General features: G+C 44.9%; 1 protein-coding gene across 2 annotated transcripts in view; it reads left to right on the top strand.

Annotated features, from left to right (window-relative positions):
- Nucleotides 1-5,831: 5,831 nt before the first annotated feature.
- sema6bb (sema domain, transmembrane domain (TM), and cytoplasmic domain, (semaphorin) 6Bb) overlaps nucleotides 5,832-26,379 on the top strand; it is a 133,060-nt gene continuing 112,512 nt past the window's right edge. Inside the window, exon 1 of one of the 2 annotated variants that reach the window (XM_026159696.1) lies at nucleotides 5,832-8,647. The gene's annotated coding sequence lies outside the window, so the exon portion shown is untranslated. Of the gene's footprint in view, nucleotides 8,648-15,503; nucleotides 18,267-26,379 lie in introns of those variants that run through there. The other variant, XM_026159697.1, reaches the window with a different exon arrangement.

Raw genomic sequence — 26,379 nt, 5'->3', positions numbered from 1 at the left:
CCTTGAAGAAGATTTCTGTGAGTACCATATTTATTATTACCTAGGGTTGCCAACTCCCTGAAAAATAAATAAGGGACACCTCGTGGCCAGGGCCGGGCGACCCAATTGTCTTCACCCTTCCCAGTGTGGTGAATTTTCTAGCTCTTTTTTTGTGTGTGAAATTATTTTTTTAACCATTTGACTTGAATTTGATTTAAGTAGATGTGTATTCTTTGTGATATGAACACATGTGAAACAAATGATCATTTAGCCATTTATTTTTAGCTCAAAATGACAACATTAACACGATAAAACAGGTCTCTTTCTTAAACAGAAGCCTGTCATGCTTAACTTTTGAGAATATAAGTAAATCTTTCTTTAAAAGAACTCTGTCCTGCTTAACTTAAAATAATAGAAAACAATAGAAAGAAAAATATTCTTGTAACAGTGCACATTTAGTGCATTTAGTACAATTGGCTTCAGTTGAGGTATTATTTCAGCTTTTCTAATGCTAATCAGCTGCTCCTGTTTGTAAACCCACTTGCTCCCATGATTACGCATCTTAACTCATCATCATTATTCATCTATGTATTACTTTTATGTATTAGTCATCTATTTGTTGTAATCATCTATTCTTGCAGTTGTTTATTACACAAAATAAATTATATTATCACACTTCTGGCCACATAGCGCTGATATTCACTGCACATGCCCATATTAACTTTTTCCAGCCAGGTGTTTTCCTTTTCCCATTCTTCCCTTTGTCTGAGGGGAACAAACATTGCTGCTCTAATGCTGGGCTTACACTGTGCAGTTTTAGGCCCATTTTGAGCCGATTTTTTGAGTGATCGGACCGATTTTGGCCTTCATCGTGCATCGTGTAGTATACGTGGGGTAACAAGAAGTGATTAACACCTCACGACCAGCTCCCGATCATCAATCGCTCGTGAGGGTCTCACCACAGCCGCTCACACTGCTCGCGCGCAAACACGTAAACGTTGGTGTAAAAGATGGAGCAGCACGGCTGTGCAGCGTGTGATCTGGACACAAGCGATGGAGGCACAACTTGTAGAACTTTGGAAAGCTCATCCGAGCCTTTTCGATGTGGCATCACAAAATTATCACGACCACAACAACCGTGAAAATAGTTGGATTTACATTGCTGCTCAGTCACAGCTGCCCGATCATGTTTTTCATTAGCAATTTAGCAAAGTTGATGGTGGTGGTGTGTGTGTCTGTGTGAGTGTAAGACGGAGAGAGAGAGCGCGACAGATTTTCTGTTATAACCTTCATTTTATGGAGGCACAGTGTGAGCACTCAGGTCGCATCAGAGCATCGGGCGGTATAGTGTGAGACCTGCATCGTGACCTACCAACTGCGAGTCAATCGTGCAGTTTGAGCAGGAGCTGAATAACGTGACTGAAAAAAATTGCACAGTGTCTGCCCAGCTTTAGGTTTACTGTCGTCCGAGACTTGCACCGCAGTGTCTGCGTTTGTTTCCCTGTTGGCCATGCTTCTTGTTGTGGTCATCTGTTGTCTTCCGGTATTTTCTCCGTAAGCGACCTTTCCTCGACCAATGAGATGAGTGGTAATCTGAATTGTCATACTCGTAAGTGTGCTGTCAGCTCATTGGTCACAAAGCAGGAGAGGGGCTGGGAATTATGTTTTCAAACAAAGCGTTAATTCCATTAAAAGTTATAGACTACTTTTGATTCTCACTGTATTACGGGACAAAGTGCGTCCCTTATTAGCTCAACACGGGACGTGTACTTTTGTTTCGAAATACGGGACGATTCCGTATTTTAAGGGACGGTTGGCAACCCTATTATTACCATACTTTGTTGATCAGAGTAGCTCGACCTCCTTTGCATGAAGCGCTTTTTTGCTTTCTTTATTTTCCAGTGATAGATATTAAAGCTGATAGGGCAACTTTTCTGTTCACTGCTGCAAAATCAACAGTAATTTTAGCTTAGCCTAGCATAATCTTATAGCATCTATTCTATTCTATTCTATTCATAAAGACAAGGTTAAACAACTAGCTGTCAGCTAGCTGTTTAACAGCTAGCTAGTCAGCTGTAAGAAAATCTGCCTTTAAGCCCATCATAATCTTACTTATTAACATAATATTATTAACCTGTGTAACAACTACAGCAACCTTTTGGTCACTTTCTGAATAGCCAGCTAGGGCTTTGGGGAGCTAGCCTTCCGGCCCTGATGAAGAAGTTTTGTAATCTGAGCTCACGAAAAGCTAATTATCATTTTAATGCTTTTGGCACAAATGAAGCAAAAGAAGCTGAAGCTAGCCAGCTGTCAGCTTCAGTTATACATTATCTATACAAACACTGCAGTGTATTTCCCAGGTGCAGTGATTTGGTGAATCCATAGACAATTAAAAAAGATGGATGAAGCTAGTGCCATGTCGCTTAGTGGTTTTGGACTGATCGTGTTGCCCACTAGCATGTTAGTTTTTCCAAGCCAAAAGTCATCAGTTTAGTGGGTAGAGTGCTAAGTTATTGTCAGCTGATACTAGCACACCTGGTTACCACGTTCCAAACATATACTGCAAAGATTCATACTACAGTAACATCAGTTACATCAGCTAAATAGCACTAGGAGTGCTAAGAAGCAGACTAATAAGAGGCTGGAATCACAAAACAACACTGAGCAGGCCCGTATAAAGATGTGTCCTCCAAATAATAACGAGTGGTTTCATTTAGTCTGATGATATTAGACACCATCTTTACAATTATTGCTGTCTAGCTTGAGTTTTACATCATTGTTTTATCTGTTCTGAATATTACAAGAAGGTGGAGGCTGAAAATGAAAACTCACAGAGATCGTTAACTTCGAGCATTAACTTTTTCCAAGACTAACGGCCTTTAATCTTCTGAGTAAAATTGCCCAGCGAGGACAACTTAACTGGCTACAGACGTTTTATGACTGTTGTGCCTTCAGCTTAAAGAATATTGGAAAAGTGATTTGTGGGGAACCTCTAGCAGCCCTTAAAAAAAAAACATAATCTAAAAGATTTGTAGCCACAGTTGGAGAACATAGGAGGAACCAGGTCACTGCATACAACATGGAAAGCAGCAAACCAAAAGACAGCTGTATCTTACGACGACCAACAGGTAGTCTCAGTCAGGCTGCACAATTTCCTCACACTGTGTTTTATGACTTGCTTTTTGAATGCCCACGGCCGTCTCTCTGGGTCTCCCCTGTTTATTTTGGAGAGCTTATTTCACCCCAGAGCCCTGACAGCGGGTCAGCTGCCACAGCGGAGGTGGTGAGGAAACACGCAACGAGCCGGCTGACCCTGAAATATTTATGCTTCTTTAGTGTTGTGATTGTATGCGTTTTGACAGGGATGGCACATTACTGTGACCTCTTCCCAAACTAAAGGCCCGATGAGCTGCTGTCTGCTCTGACTCGGTTAGGTGAGGCAAAACGCAGGATTCCACAAAACATCGATATTCCCAGCTTTTCTTTTTTTTTACCTCTGCGAAAGTAAAAGACACATCAGTATATTTCGGTATTGATCCCATTCTTTTTCTGTCATTTTTTGAGGCGTTTTCTTTATCCCTTTCCACAGAATTCTGCAATAATATTGTCTTCAAACCTCTTGGCAGCAAAAATGTACTTTTCTTCTCTCTTCTCTATAAACTTCTCATTTCCTCCACCTTATCACCGCCCTACTTCATCATTCAGGCTGACAGACTGATGGCTGCCTCTGCTGCCACGCTCATCTAGATTGCTCCCAACTAATTCACACCAAGATAATAAGTTTATTAACACTAGTCTATAAAACAGCATATTAAAAACAAATACAGAGATTATTAAAACTTATATATGATCATGTACCATTACAATTATTCTTATACTCAATGCAGAGCTGGCAAGTGGAATAATATATAATGAATAAAAATACGATTTAATATAAAGTGGTTGCTCATTTTGCATAGATTCATAAGCTGAGCAAACATCCTTCCATCATTTATGAAGAAGACTTGTTGTTGCTTTCAACAAACGCTTCTTGTTCTAAACCCTTTGCTTCTCTGTTTATATATCATGCTGAGAAAACGGAGCTCATTGCGTTGATGTTTTATATGATTTCATATGAATGTAGACGCAGTCTCACAGTGTGAATCATACTACCAAGGTCATTTTCTGCATTCTGTTCAGTGCAGCATTATAAAACGGAACAAAGGGAAAATAAAAATGAAGAAATCGGGGATATTCTATGTTTTCCATTTGTATTTGGTGATTTTAAAGAACTCCAGGTGTGAGTCGTCATTGTCACACAGATTCGATTTGTTGTTTTTCATATGCTAAGTAACCAGAAACACATGGCTGCACTTCCAGTTAACTTCTTAAACCTCAGCTATCACTCAAGCAGGTCAAATACTGCAGTTTTCGCTACAAGTCAAATCTAACTGGTTTGTTTGTCGCTTTAAATGATTCATAGTTTTTTCTTATTACTAATGAATTCCTCGGGATCTTGCACATGGAAGTGCAAAACCATAAAATTCACTGTCCAGACGTGATTCAGCGGAACAGTCTGAATGACTGCTCTAAGGTTACTGGGTCTGATCACATGAGCCCTGCATGTAATCTGTGCGTCTTTGTTCGCAACTGTGTGAACCGTGTGACTACTTTGGTAAGACAGAAAATGGTCACCCTGGAGAATGAGGCTTCTTTCTTTTGCATTCACATTTCTGCTGAAAAAGAACTTAGCAGTCAAAAGCTCTCCCTGTGAAGAGTTCATCTAACTCTGGCATCAGCATATCCCCTCTTAGCTGCTTCTAACGTGCACACAGAAACACCCAAGGGGGAGGACTGTGCTGCCCTTCCCCTTTTCCCCATGTTGAAAGATTAAAAAGTGCATTCCCCATCAAAGGCTGTATTTTTTCTCCTCCTCTTTTTTGCAAAGCTTTCTGGCTTTCTCATGGCAGCTCTTCTTCTTTTTATCACGCTCAGGTCTACTGCCTTCCTGCTCTGACACACCAAGTGGGATGAAAGGAAGAGGATGAACAAAACGAATATTTATTTATTTATTTATTGTCGGCACACAAACTTTGACAGGAGATGAAACGGTATGAGTTCTTTTGTTGAACATGGCTCAAAGTTTCTGTGTCCTGAATCATTTCTATGCAAAGTAGCTGGAAACAGAATAATAGGGCTAATCTGGGGATTTAAAAACAAAAACAACAACAAAAAAAAAAAAGGTTTTGGAGAGCTTTTTAATATTAGAGTAGTAGAACACCACTGCCAGCAGTAGTAAGAGGAAGTTTGTGAACGAGAGACATCATTAGATTTTCACGTTTCCCGTAGGTTAGGAGATGTTATGTTTGAAGGAGCCAGTGTTACCTATCCTTGAGCGACAAAGAAAGTATGTAGACCTAATGTTCGTGGTCTCCACAGTCTCCTGAAGAACAAGAGTGCTTTGAAAAAGGATGATCAAAATCTGATGAGACTTCTTTGTGATCATAATTCCATCAAGTTTAAGAAGATCACCAAGATCCCCGGGCCACGACAGAGCCACCTGCTGTGTGCTGTACCTCTGATGACGCTTCAATGAACAGTAGGTGGATCAGCTGAAGGTCCAGATGCGTCTCTCGGGTACTGTGTCAGGTCTTACAATTTAAAACTGGTTCTTTGCTAAGTTGTCTGTTTCGTGTAGACACGTATCAGAGTGCAGTGCATAATCTTTGAAAGACTTTAGAAAGCCTGGAGAACTATTGCTCAAGACAACTTTAAAAGATGACAAGAAAGTCTGACATCTTGGAAGCCAGATATAAAAAAAAAACCAGTTCAGTTTAATGTGGTCTGGGTTGTGCTGATACCAAGTAGCTTATGAAGGTTAATACAAGCAGTAGTTAGAACCAATGAATGTTATTCTGACATTTTATTGACTCGATGACTCTTCTTGTGTTAATATTTATTAAATCTGATTTTGCTGTATCTTCAGTATTTAAGTAAAAGCTGTCCAACTGTGATGTGGGTGGAGAATCAGGGTCACACACGTGCATATCCACACATGTACTGCATGCACTCTGAGGAGTGTACACAAGGACACGGGCATTTTAAATCCTTGTGGAATGAAGGTTTTTCCTCTATTTGACTCTGTGAAGTCACTTGGCCACTCATCTCAGGTACTCAAATTGCTGCACTGACTGCATGTTGTTAGTTCAGGTCCTTATAGACACATGAGACATGCAGGCTTGCAGGAGACAGGATGGAAGAAAAAATTGGAGAGATTGAGGAGAACTCATCATTATTCCAGTGTTGGAAACCGTGTCTGCCTGAGTAATGATACCGCTGTCGAAGAGGTGTCCTCTGTTGTAACCGCAGTCAACCTGTACAAAGACATTCAGCAACTCTCTTGTGGAGAACACAAACAAGTTTCAAGTTTTAATTGCAGAAGCTACAAAGTCACAGACGGCACGGGATGATAAAGTAAGCAGGATAAATAATGTTAATAAGTATTACAGTGCTGGGGCAAGCAAATTCTGGCTGTGCAAATGAAGATAAGAAAAAACAAAAAACCAAACAAGCAAAGCAAAGTCCTACAATACTGTGAAAGTCACAGAACGCAAGTGGATTTAGAAAAGGGATAAATTCATGTTGCAGCAACATCTGCCGCTAAAAAACTAGTATTGCTTACATAAAGTAACAGAGATGATGAAATCTTTATTACAGTTTATCTTAATCTGAATGGCTATTTGACTATCTCCCTCATAGGAGAGGCTCTGCTGTGTGATCAGCAGCTTGTATGAAGGCTGTCAGAGCACTTGCAGTAGATTTATTAAGATGCTAAAGAGAGTGAGCTACACACATGAGCCTTCGAGCCTGCGAAAGTCATTATTTCAGCAATTAATTATTCATGAATGAAAGCTTAAAAGTAGCTTTGGCTCCAAGCAATTTCACTGAAAGGTCCAGTAGGTTTAAACTCCTTTAACTTAACACAGCAACAGCACTGCCGGCTCTCACCGCTCCCTTTCAAAGTCCTGCTTGTTTATATCAGTGTCACTTGAACAAACACAACTGGTTACACATTCATTTCAAACACAAACCCCAAATTGTGCTGAGGAACAATTAGATTTGACTGGAGGCTTATTGAGATTTAATGAGAGGGAATTATTCCTCTATTGTGTTAATTTAGGCTCAGTGAGAAGATGCAAATACAGAAAGAGCTTAAACTCAGCATGGAAACTGCTCAAAGTTGCTGAATGCTTTTCTGGAATTACAGTGAGCAGCACTTTTAGGAACTGTTATTAAAATTGTTTCCACTTGAAAAAGTTTTTTTTTTTTTTAAATAGAAAACAACTTTCTTTTCATAGGGGATGATTTCATTTTTGCATTTTAATGTCTTTCAGCTGTTTGTTTCGAGGTTTAAATGTGGTGAATTTCGCGCATGTTGGGAATAGATGACACTGGGACACTGTGTGATCAACATGCATCCTCGGGTAGGCTATTTGGATCCGCTTTATTGCTCCCTGGAAGCCTATTTCAGGTACTTTCCACACTGCTCCACAGAGAGGAGAGCAATAAATGCTCATCTTTATCAGGAAACGGCTTTGAATCGACCTCGTTGTTTCATCTTAACGTCAGCACAGTAAGCGGAACCGTGAGGAACTTCTCCAAACCTTCTGTTGTTTGTGTTTCAGAATAAAGGTCTCTTGGAGTAAAGAACGGCGGGCTCTGTCAGGTGCGTGCCTCAGGTTGAGTTTGAACTCGTGCCTAGCGCCACTAATCAGTCATCACTTTGCCACCGTGAAACTGAGTTAACACTGAGCTGACTGTAGGAGCGCGCATGCCCCAAACAGCTGCCTGACTTTGATGTTCGGAGGCTTTGGGCTTGCCTCACCGTTTAAGCCCAATTAGTCATTAATCAATTCCATTCCACTCGCTGCATGATTCTGCTTCAGGTTTTGGCTCTAACAGGCTCAGTGCCGGAGATGCTGTAGCTCACACTGCCGCTAGAAGAAACGCCGAGGTCTTCCGACTCCACCGGAGCTCCAGAGTGCCGCTCACGGAGCGGAACTGTTCGCGATCAGCGGATGAATGGGACTTTGCGCTGGACCCCGAGCCCGGCTTTGCGCGAAGGTGTGGCGCACAGGCGGTGAGGAAAAGTCCTTTCTTTCTCTGAGAGGCGCGGAGGAGAGCGCACTGCTGTGAGGACGCGAGGCTGAGAGCGGCAGATGTCAGTCCCAAACGCCGCAGCTGCTGTGCCACTGTGCCGGACGCCCGTTGTCGCTTTCTCCTGTTCGTCACCCACTGCTCCCAGCGCGTCCACGTCCCTCGGGGGGAGATTTCGGACGGCTGTGAGGGAGTGCTGCTGCAGACACTAACGGGGAATGCCATGTGTCGCCGCGCGACATAGGAGCTCTTTGTGGGCTGTTCTGCACCGTGGACAGGTGGTGCCCCGTGTGTGTGTGTTCGTGTGTGCGCTCACACTAGCAGGGGGTTCGGACAGTTGTCTGGGGGATGTCAGGCCAGCGTACGAGATCAGCGTTTGCCAGAGACAGGTGCGGCAGGGAGGAGTAGTTTCCAAAGCCCTCCACCGGATCTGGTAACGCAGTAACGAGCTCGCTCTCGGATATTTTGTACCCAGTGAGGAGACACAACGGACTCGCGCTGCTTTCACTCTTCTTGTCCCTGATAGTGAGAGGTAAGTGGACCGAGCTGTCCGGTGTGGAGGTGAGGTGTGGTGCGCTTTTTGTGGCGCTTTGACGCCAAAAAGCGCTTTTCGGGGAAAAATGATTATAGGAAGAAATGTACTCATCAGAACCGAGCCGACCCACAGGACCGGGCTAACCTGGTCTCTGTGCATCAGCGCTACAGTCGCTCTCACTGTACAAATATCATACTGCGTAGCTTGCAGCTACGCACAAAACAGGCGGATTTCTGCTGCCCGCAGCCCGAAGGCGCTTCACCTTCCATCCATCGGTATGGATTTTCATCCTTAAGGTTTGACTAATTGCATCGTGATGAGGTGTCAGTGCAGCTCAGTCAAACAGGTTCTCCCGGAGGGTTCATTGTGAATTCTTGATTTATCCTCTTTGACTCTGGCGTAAGGCTCAATTACAAAACATCATTTCCAAACCCAGAGTTGCAGAACAGTGGACGCACAGTGAACCCGATTGGTCAGACGGCCCCTCTCTGTGAACTGGTTTGTTTGTGCAGTGAGTGGGATTTGTGTGATTGCATGTTATCTGCTGCTGGTCTGTTCTGAAGTCCTACCCGCTGGGCCCCTAATGTCCACCACTCCTGCCTTCAAGCTCTGTCATCTCTCTCCCCCCCCCCCCTCCCTCTGCAGTAGCTGCTGTCTTTACAGTACATTGGGCTAGTTGGCTGGATAGTATCAGAATCACATTTTTGCTTTTGTGCAAGGACCACTACTTCTCAGTAGCTGGCTCCTGGTATCTTGAAGTTCTCCCATTTGGGGGCAGTGTTTTTGTTGCGGTCCCTGTTTCAAATTCAAATTGCTTTTCAGCTTCCTTTTGTCCAAAGCTGAGGTTTGTGGACTGGAAAGTGCAGTCCCCAAGGGTCGAGGCATTCCTATAATAAGCACTGGTGTAAGTGAGGGGAGAGAAGAATAAGAGAGACATCTTGAAAGAGTGAGACAGTGCCCCCGGACCAGTGTGAGGGTAGGCACAGCTAAGAGAATACCAGCACCTCCACTAACCTTTCTGTCGCTACCTTGTCAATCAGCCTTCGAGGACAAGAGCCTCTTTAATTCCTCTTCCTCGAGTCCGGGCTGTCACCCACTCTGACAGCCAGGGCTCGGGGTTGCTGCCGCAGGATCCACACAGTTCCTCTGTCCCTGCTGCTCACATCCTGCTGCACCAGTCTGTTTCAGACCTTTCTTAAGGGACATACAAGTTTGTGGCGAAAAGGACGCAGAGATGATCGTGAACTGGAAACCTTCTAATGTGTCGAGGCATCTTTGACGTGACAGAGTGGGAGCTGTCCTCTTTTTCTCAAGTGCTGACATCCCTTTTAAGGCCCATCACACAATCAGTAATTACAAGACAAATGCTATCACAGGAAATTAATAAACAGGCGGCAGAGGAAATACCGCTGTGATAGGATCTGTAATGGATACAGGTTTTATTTGTTTGGAAGCCATGGACCAAACACCCTGTGAGAGTTTAGGAGAGAAGCATTGTGACGTGTTTATGGAAAAACTGATCAAATTTTAGGTTGTTAACAAGATTGAGGAATGAAAATTATTAAGAGACAGACATTAGAGCTTCCGACAGATAAGGCTAATATAACCGTAAGCATTACTGAAAAAGAAATTAGATTGAACTCGTTAACAGCTTCACAAAAGTGACTTTTGATGGGATTCATAATGAGCTACCTGAGCAAAGCTGAATCCGAGGAGTTTGTGCATGCAGTGAAGGGGGGATAAATGCTTCCTCACTCAGTATATAAATAACTAGACAGTAGGAAGCATTGCTCCTTCCAAGAGAAATGACTCAGTGGGGGACAAGATAGCACAAAAAATTATAAAAGGCAAACATAAGGAAAGCGATTGATGAAATGGTGTGCCTGATGTTGGAGCTGATGTCCTGAGCACTAAAAGTGATTAGTGGAAAAACCCCAACAGAAGAAAAAGTAATAGATCCGAGTTAGATCCAAACGTAGGAGCAGGATTTTTTTTTTTTTTTTGTCAATGGAGAACTCGGATAACAAGGCTAAATGAAACGAGGCAGGGGGTTAGACTGTTCCAAGGTCCCAGTGCTGATGTCAGTTTTTGGCGGCGTTTTCTCCTCGAAGCTTAACAAACCGCTCACTGGAGCTTGGCTAATCCTTGGCTAGCAGTGCCCAGTGATTTATTATAAAGTTAGCTAATTTAGGGAGATCTGCAATATCCCACCATGCACGCATGCCCTCGACAGATCCACCGCGGTCTGGAGTCGGAATCGCAATTTAGTTATGGGAATCGTTTGTGTGTGTGCAGGTCAAAGAGGGAGGCAGAATGAGAGTTTGTCTATGTCTGTCAAAGAGAACCACAAGGACCAGTGTTCTTCATATTGTGTCTGCCTTCCTGTGTATGGACTTTGTGAGGGCATGTGTGTGAGTCAGTGTGTCTGAGCCCTATACAAGTGTGATTCAGCACTGTCCAGCCTGGCTTGAATGGGTGCCCTGTTTGTGCCTCATTTCTGACACCAACAGCCGCTCTGCACCCCTTGCTTCGGGGCAAGTGTTGCACCCTGTGTGCTAAAATAACAGGTGCCTTTATGCAGTGACTTAATCCCTCTTCTGCACCTTCCTCCAGCACCCCGCCGGGGGGGTTACGTCACCTGTGAGACTGGGTCTGCTCCAGCATAGAAATCAAAAACATAGATTAGTCAGACAAAGCGTTGTTTTCCAGATTGGCTGAGGAAAATGTTACGGCATTAAGTCTTACCTCATCAAGGTTTTATTTTTACATTCATTCCATCTGACTGCAGAAAGAAATTTGTAGAAACCTGAAATCTGTGATTAGAAACTAGGATTTGAAAAGCCTTCTTAGACCTCCTTACTGCCAGGGTTTCTTCTTGTTCTTCTGCATCTATTATCTGTTCTTTAAAGGGCACAGATGATTATCCGTGTGCACCATCACGATGAGGGCTACCTGTTTTAAAAAAAACAAAACAACACCAAGCCATTTATCTCGAATGTTATTGATAACCAGTTCCAGGCATTGCCCTCTCCCAGATAGTAAAGACCTGCAGTGATACTGGGAATACTCCAGTTGGTTAGACAGTGGTGCTGTTTTCTGATGTCAGGTTTCATAAACTGAATAAATAATCCAGATCGTGTCATCAGGTTTGTTTGGGCTGTCATACATCTTCTTGGGTTTTTGCCAGCCTAGCAGAACTATTCGAAGCATCCTTCGAGGGAGCAAAGCTCTCACCACCTACATCAATCTAGTGTGAGCCTGACAGATGAAATAAGACGAAATACTATTGAGCTGCACGGTCCGGGGGGCTCATGCTAAACCCGGCACCCAGGTCTCTTTTTCTTCTTCCTTTCTCTTCAGAGTACCCCCCCCCCCATTACCTCTCGTCACCCCCCTCCTCCCCCTCTCGCTCTTAAGTCTCCTTTGGACCTTGATGTCAAGGCCTCTCAGGCAGTGTGGTCTCCGTCTGCAGGCTGTCAGGGCAGGGACACTGCCCACTGGGACCCTGAATGGGACAAATTGACCGTAACAATGTTCCCACTTAGCATGTGGAGCTGGAGAAAGAGAAGGTGAAAAGAAGGGACTGATGATTGAGGGGCAGGCCAGCAACCGGGGAGGGAGAAAGTGGGGGTGCAGGCAGGAGGTGTATGAATTGAAAACTTATATTTAATCATGCTGCTCGTATTTTGAAAATCCTGTCATCTCAAATTCTCCCTCCTGCACACACACACACACACACACACACACACACACACACACACACACACACACACACACATTGCTTTGCTTGTTGTTATTTGCCCAAGGCTACTGCTGGAGTTGCCATAGCAGCAGGATAAACACATCTGCTTGTGACCCTGCGAGCGCGCGCGCACACACACACACACACACACACACACACACACACACACACACACACACACACACACACACACACACACACCTCATTCTCAGTGCCCAGCTGCCTTTCATGGGTTGGGGGTTTGTCAAGGCTGGCAGTTTGATCTGCACTAAGGTGTTACCACTGCCTCACAAAGGGTCAAAGATCATCCAGCCCCCCCATTAAAATGCAATAAGACCCACAGCCCAATGGGACCACCACCGCCATTTAATCACACACCGCTGCTCCCTCATCATCTGCTCTCTCCCTTTTATCTTTTAATCACTTGTTTTTCCAGCCCCGTCTTCCTTTCGCTCTCATCTCCCCGTCTTCACGTCTCTTATGCATCCAGTGCAAATAAGCCGAGGCAGCCAGAGTAGATGAGTATTCAAAGAAGTGAAGCTCAATAGAGTCAATAATAAGTGGTTTTTCAGTGTTCTTTGAAAAGTCTGCCTCGTATAGCCGCTCTCATCTGCAGCCGCGAGCCAGTTTCTCCTCAGAATTTGTAAAGTCTTAATTTCAGGATTTTTCCCGTGCCCTTTAGCTGTGACAGAATGTCCCCGAGAAGAAGTCGGAGTGGGATCGTGTTGTGTAAGCCTGAGGTTGTGCAGTATGGCAGCAACAAAGAATGCAGCAGCTATCACTACAGGCCAAGTGGCTGCTGAATGAAGATGCTTCCCATTGCAAAGCTGCCATCCCATACAGGCTTATTGTATCTCCAAAGGGAGTGTGTGTGTGTGTGTGTGTGTGTGTGTGTGTGTGTGTGTGTGTGTGTGTGTGTGTGTGTTTTCCTGTTTGTGAATAAGGTACGAGCAGCAGATTCTTTCATTATCTGCAACAGTGAGAAAGAGACACTGTCACATGTAAATTGTAAACCCAACCAGGAGCGATCCAGGACTGAAAGACGAGGCAGACAGACGCGATGAAGATGGACACCGGTGTTTGCTTCCCCGATGCAAATAAACAATTTGTGTGTGTGTGTGTGTGTGAGCTCAGTGTTTTCCACAGCCTTTTTGCATTCATATCTTTTGGGGACATCTAATTGACATAATGCTTTCCCTAGCCCCTTACCCTAACCATGCAAAATGAAACCCTAAACCTAACCATAACCCAATTGTAATCCTGTCACTAAAACCACACTTTGAGTCTCAAAAATGCCTTCAAACTTGTGGGGACCATGATTTTGGTTTCCATAAGTACAGTAAACTTCCAATTTTTGGTCCCCAAAAAGACATGAATACACACTCTTTGGGTTACTCTCACACTCCTGACGTCTCTGTGTCAACAGAGCCTCCTTTTTTTTAGCAAGAGAAGAAACTAATGAGGGTCTCTGGTCCCAAATACAACACGACCAGCCGACTGAGACTCCCACTCAGAAACGAGCCTCCACAGGCCCAAAGCAAAGAGCACCACATTCAGTGCCAGCAGCAATGCCGCAATTATATTATTTTTCTTCTCTGATGTGATAAAAATAGCAACACTCATTTCTATAATAGCATTCACAGACACATGTTGTACACCTCCTTGGCTAGATCTCCCTTGTTAGGTTGCTATGATAACGAAGAGCATAACTAATAAGGCACAGTTTAACAACTGTGCGGTTGCAGACACGGTGAAGAGGATGCCGGTCACACACATCCTGAATCATTTCCCGCATCGGCACAGCGTGAATCTGAAAAAAGCGTGCCCTGCGGGCCGGGCTGGTATTATCCCGCTGCTGTTTTATGGCTGATTCATTTCTTTGGGGAACTTCCAGCCCAAATGACTTTATCTGGTTGTTTTATGGCTGCGGAGGAAGAGCAAAAATAAAATCAGTGTTCTCACGTCGGCATTGTCTGAGTCTGCTGCTGACAGAGTTGTTTACGGCTGTTGTTGCTGCAGCTTTTTTGTTTTGTTTTGGGTTTTTTTGCTCGTGTTGCTCCGGTCTCTCCAGCATCGCGGTTTTAAGTTTCTGACTGTACTCTTTAAAAAAAACAAAAAAGTTAATGTCTCGTTGTGCTGCCAAGCTGCCACTTGTTTTGTGCTTTGAGGTAATTAACAGCTTAATGTGCTCGGTGACCTGAGGGAATCAGTCATGCTGAAAAAACAAAAAGAAAACTATGGCTCGCTGGCACCGGGCGGAGGGCAGTTGGCGAGGTGGAGGGGACGGAGCAGAGACTGTGACCTGCTGTCTCTCCTCGCTCAGTAATGGTGAAATGAAGAGAGAGTGGGGAGTGAGTGAGGCAGGGCAGGGTATGGTTTATGGATGGAGCTGCACTGCAAGGTATGTGGGGAAGCTGGGGAGGTGGAAAACAGTTGAAGGGTCTTGAGAGGAGGCTTGTTCAGCCTGTGTTGCTCTTGGAAAGTGGAGGCAAAGTGGGTCCTTCAACATACTTGCCTAAATTAATGGCTCAGAAGCACCAATTAATGTACAGCCTTGCTGTGGGTCTCTGCTGTGCTGAATCAAAGAGGTCTTGCTGTGCGGTGCGTCTGCTCGTCTCCCAACCGTCATGCATGTGTGCACGCGCTCACAAACACCCCCACGCACTGGAGATTTTGGCCAAGGAAGTCGATCCAATGAGGGAGAGATGAGATGAAAGCTTCACACAGAGCTAACAAAGCTGAATGTCAAGGTTAAAGAACAAAAAGGATGATGATTTGGGGCTTTGTTAATAAGTGCTGAAAAGATCAAGGCAAGGTCGAGTTGGATGTCTCGGATGAGAAGAGCTGAAATAAGGAGTGGAGGCGGGATGAGGACAGAAATCGCAGAATCAGACTGGGACCCATCTGGAGGCAACAGGTCTGATGACAGCAGGCGGGTCCTCGATCCAAGCGTCCCAGCCGTGTGAGACAGCCAGGACGAGAGCCAGGGTCTCCCCTCGTCCAAGACCCCCGGAGACTCGGCCCGTCCACCGGCAATCTGTCCCCTGGTACTTAACCACTTGAGCGTGACAGAGAGGCATGTTTGTTATGATGGGTTATGGATTACAATTGTTCCAGCTGAAAGTGGATGGTTGATTACACGGTATTAGCCACCGCTGTCAGAGATGAGTGGATTCTGTGGGGATGGTAGACGGTCTGTATACCGAGGAGTTATGTGGAAAATGATTTATGGATTTAAGCTTTTTCACAGCAAATCTGTTAATGCAGTAGTCCTGGTCGGAATTCATTAACATTCATTTCGCTTGATATGAGAAGCAGTGACAATAGCAGTAACAAACCAATAAGCCACAAAAGCAAAATAATTGATATCCTACACACATAACACCTCCTTCTAAAGCCTGCGTGCTACAATGGAGCTGATGATTGGCAACGGCTCTATGCCGGGTTTCTCTGCAGTTGCTGTGCATTCAGAATACCATAGCTAGCGTGCACACAGTAGCTAGTGGGTCATTTGTATTTGCATGTAAATGTTTTTCACCCCTTGGCTTTGCTGGTGAGGCAATCAGAATGGGGCTCTGTCTGCATCACTTAGAGGGAGGCTGCAGTGACTGACTGTGACATTCAGAGCTCAGGCCAGGCTTCAGCATTTACTTTCATTTGCTTGTTCACTCAAACGTTCGTTTCTGTGGGAAGGCAAGGGCAGAAGACGAGAAGGGGTGGCTTTTAAAAAAAATGTTGATGCAATATCCAGTCAGTAGATCCTTTAGTCCATGATCATGTTCTCATTATTCATAGCTTGATTTTTCTCTAAACCTCCAAATTGGACCGTGTCATCCTGAATCCTCCTACCTCATCATCACACTCAGGGGGGGCCTGAGCTTGGACCCTTTCTTTGTCCCGTATGGCGCCACCGAGATATACACTCGCAAGATTTCTGTCTCGGTAGGACCAACGTGACACACAACCACACACGCACACAAGCACGCACACCTCCTACATGCCGACGATGGGTACATGTGCGAATGCATGTCCGCACTACGGAGGAGTGTTTGTGCTCGACTCACGCAGCACGTCTCGGGACTTGGCAGTCCGTCAGGCATCTCTCAGCCTCTGTCATTAAATGATGCACGGCCCTGTAGGTCCTTTAGGTTTGGCTACCTTGGATTCTCGGGTTGCCGAGCGAGGCTCGCAGGCAGAAGAGACACCGACAGACGAGAACAGCGAGGAAGGAACGGATGTGTGGGTGAATGAGTTTGAGCAGGAAAGAAATGAATGGGTGAATAAATGAGTTCCCCCGCTGCTACTCATTTGTGTATTTATGCCACAAACGTGTCCAATAAACACAGTATTTAAACATGTCTGTTACGATGACCGCAACGTTCCCCGGTTCAGTTTGTTCGCTCTGCTGTATCGATTTTGCGTCTTTGTCTGAGAATGCGAGTCTGTCTCTGAAAGCCTGGGAAATGTTGCTCTATATAGACACAGAATAAACAAAGAAAACATTTACATAGTTTTCCAGTTTATGCTCATGTGTGTTTGATGTCACACTTCAAACATTTCTCTAATCCTACTGTTTGATATTTGAGCCCACATTTGTTTCTGTCTCTTCCTTTTACAATTACGTGATGTTAGTGTGGCAGAAAACATTGCATTTTTGCTGCCGTTATGTGCTCTTTCCTTATAAATGCAGTCGCAGTACTTCTTCACTAAAGCTGAAATGTTGAAGTGTTGGTTCTAATTCGATAACGTGGCCGCTGTCTTCTTGTTTAAGGCTCTGGGTGTATTGATTCTGACAAAGCTCCACTTCAGTAACTCCTAAAACAACTGCTCTTTTTGACCTCGCCTTACCTGGCAACATCATCACCATGGTGCCTTGACATCCTGTTGTGTGCATCAACACGCAGCCTACTTGTTACCTGCTGTGGCTGCTCTAACCTTTTCAACAATTATCTGCTTGCTTCTTATAAATAGCCTCGCTTGTTCTGTTTCATTTCAAAACCAGCCACGCTCTCATCTGGCTTTCTGCAGCAGCAGCACAGAGAAACTTGATACCAGAGTTTAAACCGAAGCAATAAACAAGACAGAAAATGCCCGAGCTCCAGCTCTGCAGGCTTGAGATATGTCATGTAGCATGCAACATTAAGGGCGTTGCAACAGAGGAAAAGCTTCCACATTGTTGGTGTAACAGCAAGAAAAACAGAGCAAAATGATCCGAATCATTATAAAACAGGCAGCCAGTGAGTTCCCTCCCGGATCCACCTCCTGCCTCCTCAGCATTCCTTTCATTTGTAACGCGATTTTTCTTTCTCTTCAATTTTTCTGTTATTGATGAGTCTCAGTGAGTGTGTCTTTAATTGCTCAAGCCCGAGGGTGCGAGCCGAGTGCTTAGTTACAGAAACACTGGTGAGCGCTGCTCCTGCCAAATGTTAAAGATGGCACTTAGCCTTGAGTGAGGTTTTAGTTTTTATCGCTTGCCTGCCGGACAGCACCGTTTTGAGCATTTAGTCTTTATTTTTATTTACTCTCTTTTTCTCTGGGCTTGGCTCATGCCGCTCCACCTGGCACCGGGATCCTCTCTGCGGCCACAAAAGTGCTGTGGCTTTGAAGCTCTGCAGGGCTGAGGCCGTAATGGGAGGACGGCTCCAGGCTATAATGCCCGGATAGCTCCGGGGCTCCAGTGTTTGCTCCCTGGTTCGGATTTCTGTCCCCTTTCATGACACAAGGCTTTAAAGACATGTGGACCAATTATGGTCTGGCTTGTTATCTACTTTTCCTCATCACCTCCAAACTTGGTTTGATTCAGCTCTGACATCAAAGGTGAAGTTGACAGATGCAGCAATATGGATCGTAACAGCATAAAATGATGCCAGAGTGGTAAGTACATGACAGCGTTGTTGTTATTGTCACTCTCTGGAGCTTTATTCAAGGCAGAAATAACAACTGCTTGACACTCGGTATTTATGGCTGTCTTTTCTTTTAATTGGGTGCATTATGTTCATTTCCTTTGCAGCTTTTCAAATCTAATCAGAAGGCTAATTTACTGTCTTCCGGGCTTTAGCCAGCTGTCTCCCAGCATAGACATTTTCCCCCTTCTTCCATCTTTTCCTCTTCTGTGTGTGTCTCCATTGTTCCTTCGGCTCATTTTTGCAGTCAAAGTGAGCGTGAGTGTGTGAGAGTAGGTGGGTAGGTTAATATGATAGGGTCCCCTGCTTTGTCTGGCAATAACACAACAAGGCAAGTAAAAATGTGAAGAGAATTAGTCGTCTGACAGGTCTGAGTCACCACACAGCTGAGAAGAGCAAGCCACTGTGAGCGCCTTAATGAATGTAATAACACTCCTCTGCTATAACGGCTCTCTATGTGGAGCGTGCACACACACACACACACACACACACACACACACACACACACACACACACACACACACACACACACACACACACACACACACACACACACTCTTTAGGCACCTGGCCTCTTATTCATACATTAGTACGTAAACAAAATTCCCAAAAAGCAAATCGAGGAAGCCGATTACGTTCTCCGCTCTCACGTCTGCCTGTGTTTTATGATCCGTCACAGCTCAGCGTTTTCTTGCTATTGTCAAGTTCGCTCCCCGCTGCTGATAAGGAGTAATTGCAAGTGCAGCAGTTGACTTGCTTCTTCCTTGAGAGTTACCATCCAGGATGAAGCAGGCTTTGAGACACTTTTTGTCTACATCGGTATCTTTGTCGAGAGGTGGGGAGATTTCGTTTGCATCTGATAATCCCTTTTCACTCCTGAAATTAGTTTCTCTCTCTTGAGGGGAGCACGCAGAAGCAAAATTACAAATTAGCGAGGATTACAAATGTAAAAGTGTGAATCAGAGCAGATAGGGAAATGAGTTGGGTGTGTGTGTATGTGTGTTTCTCTGCGTGTATTTGTGCAAGTGGTTTCTCTGGCAACAGTCAAGGACTCTAGCTGGGATACTCACCTGATTAAAAATGAATAGATCCCTGGATGGTGGAATCAGGAGGAGGGGTGGGGGGAATGTGGAGTGGCAGCCGGAGGACTCTTTAGTCATCACACACACACACACACACACACACACACATACACAAGGTTGGCTCAGTGGCTCATTAATACACCTTAGCACCACCGGCTCCAGCAGGCAGCTAGCCAACTTCTGAAAAAAGCGTTGAGACGCTGCCACCGAAGGCCGCCCTTTGCTGGGTGGAGGGATAGACCGAGGCCACTGGCAGGTTTCAGGTATCACTCATTAGTACCCAGGCAGAAACTAATGAAGAGCCTGGAGAGACACAATGACACAGACAGAGAGAGAACGAGACACAGTTCCTGAAACGTCAACATCAGCGCGAGCACTCGTGCGCTCGCCGACACAACCGTTTTCACCGAGGAGTCGATATTCGGTTAGACTCGAAGGTTAAGGAGTGCCCGTGCAAGTGAACACGGTGATAAATCTCAAAGCAGAACACAGAGTCGTCGCTGTATTTTGGTGAACTAGTTCTCTTTCATCACCAAGTGCCAGGGGACGCAGACACACAGGGGAGGCTAGTAATAGAAATAACCTCAATCTTTGCTCGTAAACACATCTCGTGTTTTTAGGCGTGTCCCAGACCTCCGTCCACCTCCCTCAGCAGCCCGCATCAGTGTGATTAAGGAAACAACACTGATTTTATCACAGCACTCTCAGAGCTAAAGTACCTTTATGTATTCAGAGTACAGGTACACGGCGTTGTGATCGTCAGGCGTCTCAGCGGTCCCGTTCAGAGGTTGCTCGTTTTTAAGGCTGTACGGCCAAGGCAACCGGTTTCTCCTCCAAACCCTCCTGAGACTCTAATTCTTGTGCATCTCATTAACGTGACCGATTGTGCACTTGGAAAGAGCGGGCCATGGTTTTGGAGTAACGAGGCAAAGCGTTTGCTGGCACACGAGTGTGAAAAATCAGAATGCCCACTCACATTGAGTCATTTTTGTCTTAGATCATCCCGACGGCTGCAAGGAGCCCTTTGACATCTCATTCTGTGTCAGAAATGGATTCCCATCTTATTTAGATGGCGACTGAGCCTGTGTGGACGGATTTGTGTGTCCCTCTGCCTGCTCGTTGTTTCGGTTTCTCCGTGCTCGTGACGGTTATGGTGTCGTAGGTTTTAATGCATTAATTACCATCTTAATTAAAAGCATTCTTCATACAGAGTTCAGTGAATTTAACTGAAATAACCACAGAGACCATCCACAAAACCCTATGTGAGATCATGTACATATTCTGTACACAGATACTCAGATTCAGAGATTTTTGGGAGGACAAGCAGAGTTGTCCTAGTAGCAGGCTGTTTTTATTGTCTATGTTTGTGAGATGGGTCAAAAGAATAAAATACCCCACACAGTCCAAAAAGGGGAAAAAAGAGAAAACGCCATATTTATAAGTAGAAAATGACTTTCTTGGTGTTGTGAATCCACTAAGTGGTGTCCCTGAATGGGTGAAAAAAGCAATAAGATTTAACGTATACGGCATTTTTGTTATAATTAGATGTGCTGAGACTGTTTAAAATGCAGGCAGGCTTCAGAGGGAAGGAAAGCACAAACCCTCAGAGCCATCGCTGCTGTTTCATTACAGCTGGAACACAACATACTGCGAAGAGGAAACGAAGACTGAAATTCTCACCCTGACCAGTGTTTTATCCACAAATATATAGTTTCAACTGTTATTTATCTTTTATGTAAACTACTGCAAATTCCTACCATTACTGTACTCTTAACATAGAACAGAGATCCTATCATTCGAGGGCCGGCTTTATTTATAGAGCAGGGGACAAATTTAGGAGCAAGAGTCAAGTTTATTCTTTAAATGTCAGAACCCCCCCTCCGCTAACCCACCTGAAATGTTACAGCCAAGGAAAGACAAAGAAAGCTGCATTAGAGAGACTTGGTGTTTGTATTAAACAGCATCAGCAGTTAAATCATTCCCTGAAGGGGGTGAGTGAAACTAGCCAGAGTGTCAGCCTTCAAAAATCTGTTATTCCAGGAGAATTGAGAGAATGGGCCAGGATCTCCTGCTAATGTAATGATGTGTGTCAGAATGTGAAATTCAGCCTGGCACTTTAACTGGGCAGTAATAGAGTTTCTGCCTAAAACGGGTCGTGCCTTTTGTGAGAGGCCTCGATAATATCAGATCAGGCTTAAGGCTCCAACCCTCTCATGGACAACCCATTGAAATCAGGGCATAATTATATGGCCTCTGCACAACCTCCACCTACACACGGCTGCAAAAAGACCGGACCTCAGGAAGCTTAAATTGATAAAAACGTTATAATTAGATGACGAGTTGCATAAGCTGCTTTTATAATGGGATATTCTTACAAACGGCACACAGACTCGATTATACTGTAAGAATTAAGATCAGCGACAAGCAGCAACTAAACCCTTAGTTAACTAGAATTCATAATTTAAATTTTCTGAATGTTTTTAATATGTTTATGGTGGAAATACTAAAAAATCATTTCAGTTGAGTTTCTATGATGTCTTTTAGCTGGTTGTGCCAGTGCCTCACCCACCCCTCGCGCTCCTCTCAGCACATTTATGGTCCTGGATTGCTGTTTGCTTGTGTGGCTCTCCAGCCGTATTATGGGAATTCAACCAGTGCACAGAAGCTATAAAGTCACACTTAGTCTGAGTACTCAAAAACGCCAGCAGCATGCTGCCTGTCGAATGAAAGAAGCACAGACAATGGCTGCATGAGACAGCGTTCATTGTCTTTAACACTCGGTTTCTCATCAAACGCTGAGCTGACATCGCCTCAAAGAAGAGCAAAAGTGGCCCGCGTGATTGGTTGTTACGTATAATTTCAACCCACCCCCCAAGTGCCAGCAGTCGGTGGCAACATGTAGCTGTGCATCAGCTCCGAGTAGAAGTAACAATGCAGTACCATGCTGAGCCAAAACCAGCAGTACCACTGGATGTGGAAAATTTTAACTAAGCTGTTGTTTGGTTCATGTCGGGAGGATGTGAGTCATCCCAGGTCTGATACACCAGTCCTCCGGTTTCAGTGTGTTTTGTCTCCATCCTGCACGACTGACCTGACAGTGTGACAGGAGGTGATGGCTTCACTGTTCCACTGAAAGTACAGGCTCAGTGTCAGTGAATGTGCCCTCACTTATGACTGTGGGAGTTCAACTGGAAGAAGACCAGTAAAGCCAGAGAAGCCTTTTTCCTCTCCAGAGCGATCTTTGTGCAAATCTGAAGACCAGGAGAAGCAAAACACTTGGTTTTGTCTCTCAGTGTGTGCACTGTGTATGAGCTGGAGTGTCTAACTGACCTGGAACCCTCTCCTCTCCTCCCTCTCCTCTCCCACAATTCCTTCTTGTTCTCTCTGTGGGCGTCAGCTGGGGTACAAAAAAGGAGAAGGGCCTGGGCCACTTCCAAAATGATTTCCATTGCTGCATAAGTGCGTTTGGAAGAATGCAGCTTGGTGCATGCCAGGAAAAGAAAGAAATAAATGACCCTAGAGCGAGAGCTCGAAGTGGGCCAATCGAAGTTTGGTCAGAGGAAGAGCGTGGCTGCCTCTTGCCAAGGCCCAGCAGGGCAAATTGAAGAATTTGAAGCAGTGGAGAACAGCATGATGTAGTGAAGGAGAAAAGCCCGAGTAAGTGGGAAAGATTGCTGGAGTTTAGAAGAAGGCCAAGCCCAGTTACAGTAGAGCTTTGAGTAGCAGGCCACGAAATTAGCACAGAGGAGAGGAGAAAGAAGATAAAGGTGCCAAAATGCAGATATTCAGCAGAACTAAAGGAAGCAACATCAATGTGTGTGAGGGACGGAGAGAACAGGAGCTAAGGGGAAAGCCACGTCCCCCCTTTGTATGTTTGTAATCGTTTCAGCCTGTGCATGTTCTCGTTCCCCTGTTGCTTCTGCAATTATCATCACAAGACCAGGGGCGCTTTCCCTGAAGTTAGAGTGTCTGAGACACTTGGGTGGCTTGATAGAGTTTGACACCTAGCGGCGACAGGGCCTAGAGACACCACTTAGTTAATTAACCAAGAAGACTGAGAGTGATTCTCTGGGCTGATAAACAGGAATTAGGTGAACGTGTTCTCCCCCCCATGGGAGAAACTCTGGAGAGAAAAATCCTGCAGGTAGTTTCAGGCTGTTTGCTTTTCTCCCAGCAACAAAGGCTGGGAATCTTATCGACACTGAAAGGCGGGAGGGAAATTTTTACGGAAAGATGAGAAGTCTACCTTATCAAGAGCCGATTCTTTGACTTCATGTTTCTGCATATTTTCTGTCATTTGTGGGGATTTCGTCGCCACGCTTTGCATTTATAGACACTCCCTGTGGCTTTGGGCTGTTGTAGTCGCTCCTCCGCAATGCAATTCCTGAGAGAAATATACACACTGGTGTTTAGGTGCATGTCTCCCTGCCTGTGAGGCTGTTTTTATGCAACAAGGCGGCTGACAAGCGCAGCAAATAGACGACACAGGAGCTTGGGCAGACAAAGCGTGCTGGGTTCTCATAAACCGATGGTGGAAACGATTAACATCCACACCTTCCCCAAACGAACCCCAACTGCTTCCCCACCGCCTCATTTATTCTCGCTTTCAGTCTGCGGGCCTCATTTTCACTCGGGAAGGAAGGCGGTGCGTAATTGTTTTAAAAGCAACACTTTGTCTCAATCTTTTTAACATTTTTTTCCCATCGTAATTAGTATCTTAATTTTTCATGGCAATTTTCTCAAATTCATGTCTCCTCCTTTTGCCATTCTACCTTGTGTGTTTTATCCGCCCCACTGTCTGCCTGTCTTGTCTCTTTTTTTACAGCTGTATTTTCTGAGCAATGTCCTGTGGTTTTGGGGAGACAGATAATGCCATGTGGGGGGAGGTTAGTGCTGTGTCACTGCTGACTCCAGCACACACGCTGCAGACTGTGCAGACATCCCGTGACCTCTTATCCCTTCACGGCTGCACACAATTGGCCTTCCTGGTGCCATACATCGCCGACTCCCCGTGCCCTGACATTTTAGCTTTGCCCTCCTATTTGCCCCGTCTCTTCTCATCCATCCGTTTCTGCCGCAGTGCCTCTTTCACATAGTTAGCTTGTGCTTAGCTTTAAGCCTATGCGCTTCCACCCTTTTTTAATCACTTCCTGTGCACTTTGCATTGTTCTCCATATTTTTCCCCCTTATTTAACCTATTCACTCGCCCACGCTCGGTGCGTTTTTGCCACCACGGCTCAATTGCGTCTTAAATCATGAGATTTTCACCTCGTGCTTGCCTGACTGCCATATATGTCTGCTGATCTAAACATTTTCCTTTATTAGACAGGGTGTTGTTAGGTTAGCTGTGCAAATTGGCCTTATAGAAAAGGAGGCTGTATTGTTCATTAAGCTGCCATGTCAGTAATAGCTACCTGGCGCTGGCTTTTGTTCCCCTCAGAAGTAATTGCTACCAAGGAGATTAAGCAATGATATTACAAGGGTGAGGGCATGGGCGTGTCATCCGTCAGCCATCTCTGAGTGCGTCAATAGAATAAAATGGATCTGCTGTAAAGCATAATGTGGCATTTTCTGAAGCGTCAGTGTTGCTTGCAGGTAAAGTGAAACAGATCAGGTTTCAGGTTTTTGAATTTGACTGTTAAAGATGTGATTACTGGGGTTTCCATGCTTTCCTCGACTCTGTACTGATTTTGTCTCATTCCACATATAAAAGGGGTTTTTTCCTTCCCACTGTCGCCAAATAAGTGGGGTCTTTACCTTACAACATAAAGCAGTTTGAGGTGACTGTTGCTGGGATTTGGTGTTATATAAATACCAGCGAGTGAATTGGAGTGAAAACCTTTTAATCCTGGGAAACTTTTGGGGAAAAAAAGAAAGAAATGCTGTGACTTTATTTTTGCTTTCACAACAAGGTCAGCTTTGAAGAAGGAAAAATTTAGATTTCACTGCAAACACAAATGTGCAAAGAAACACAACCACCACCCACAGCGCCTAGACTCGGCTTTCTCCTCACACACAGCTTCCTCCTTCACTCCGCCTTTAGCTTTTCTCGCTGTCAGTTGTATATTAAAGTGGCATAAAACAGAGCACAAAGCAGGTCCCGAGTGCCCGGGTGCTTGAATAGCTTGATTTTAATTCTCAGGGAGACATAGTGTCTTGGCCTGCCAAGTCCAGACAGATCACAGCCTGGCCCCACCTCTTTAAAGCAGTCTACTGTACACAGTGTCCACTGATAATGACATATACTCTGCATCCAACAGATTCAAGTCTTTTCACTTCTCCTCCGTCGCTCTGAGCCGACTCGCTTTAGAGCCCGGCTCTGAAAAACGCATTTAGAAATGTGCCGTGCCTCTCGCTCTTTCTGACACAAAAACACACGAAACCAAAACGTGACATATCTGCGTACCGCAGCGAGGCTTCGGTTAATTATCACTACACTCTGAGGTGAAAAGAAAAGGGACAGACAAAGATGCCGTGTGACTATTTGCCCCTCTGCCGATCTCATTTAACTCTGCGTCGCCTCACGAACGCGTCAGAGCATCTGCTGATGGCACCCTGCCCTCTCCGTGGGAGATGAGAGCGGCTGGCAGAGGGTGCTTCACTGCAGGGCTCCTTTTCTATTCGCTGGGCATCTATCACATCCCCACTTAAGTCCCAGTGCAATTTACAGTTGAAATGCAAACACTCCAGCTGTGGGGAGTTTGACAGGATGTGAGTGCTTTTAAATACGGCCCCTTTTCTTTATTAAACACCACTCAGGTGAGACAAAGACATAAACAGCCGCTCACAGAGCTGGAATAAGTTCACTTTCGAGTGTTTTTATTATGTGAATTTCCTGCACTAGTTTGGCTTATTCGTGGCTCAGCAACTTAAGCCTCCATTAGCCACCCAGCTAGTTACTGAAAGCAGGCCATTATCTGGGAAGAGCCGCTAACAATAGATGATTTCTTGCAGCACATATTTACAGTCTAACTCTGTAATTGATTTTTATGTAGGCAGTTA

This window comes from Astatotilapia calliptera, chromosome 23 (genome assembly GCF_900246225.1).
Source record: "Astatotilapia calliptera chromosome 23, fAstCal1.2, whole genome shotgun sequence".
In the NCBI taxonomy this organism is placed as follows: domain Eukaryota; kingdom Metazoa; phylum Chordata; class Actinopteri; order Cichliformes; family Cichlidae; genus Astatotilapia; species Astatotilapia calliptera.
This window is presented reverse-complemented; position numbering and strand designations above follow the sequence as displayed.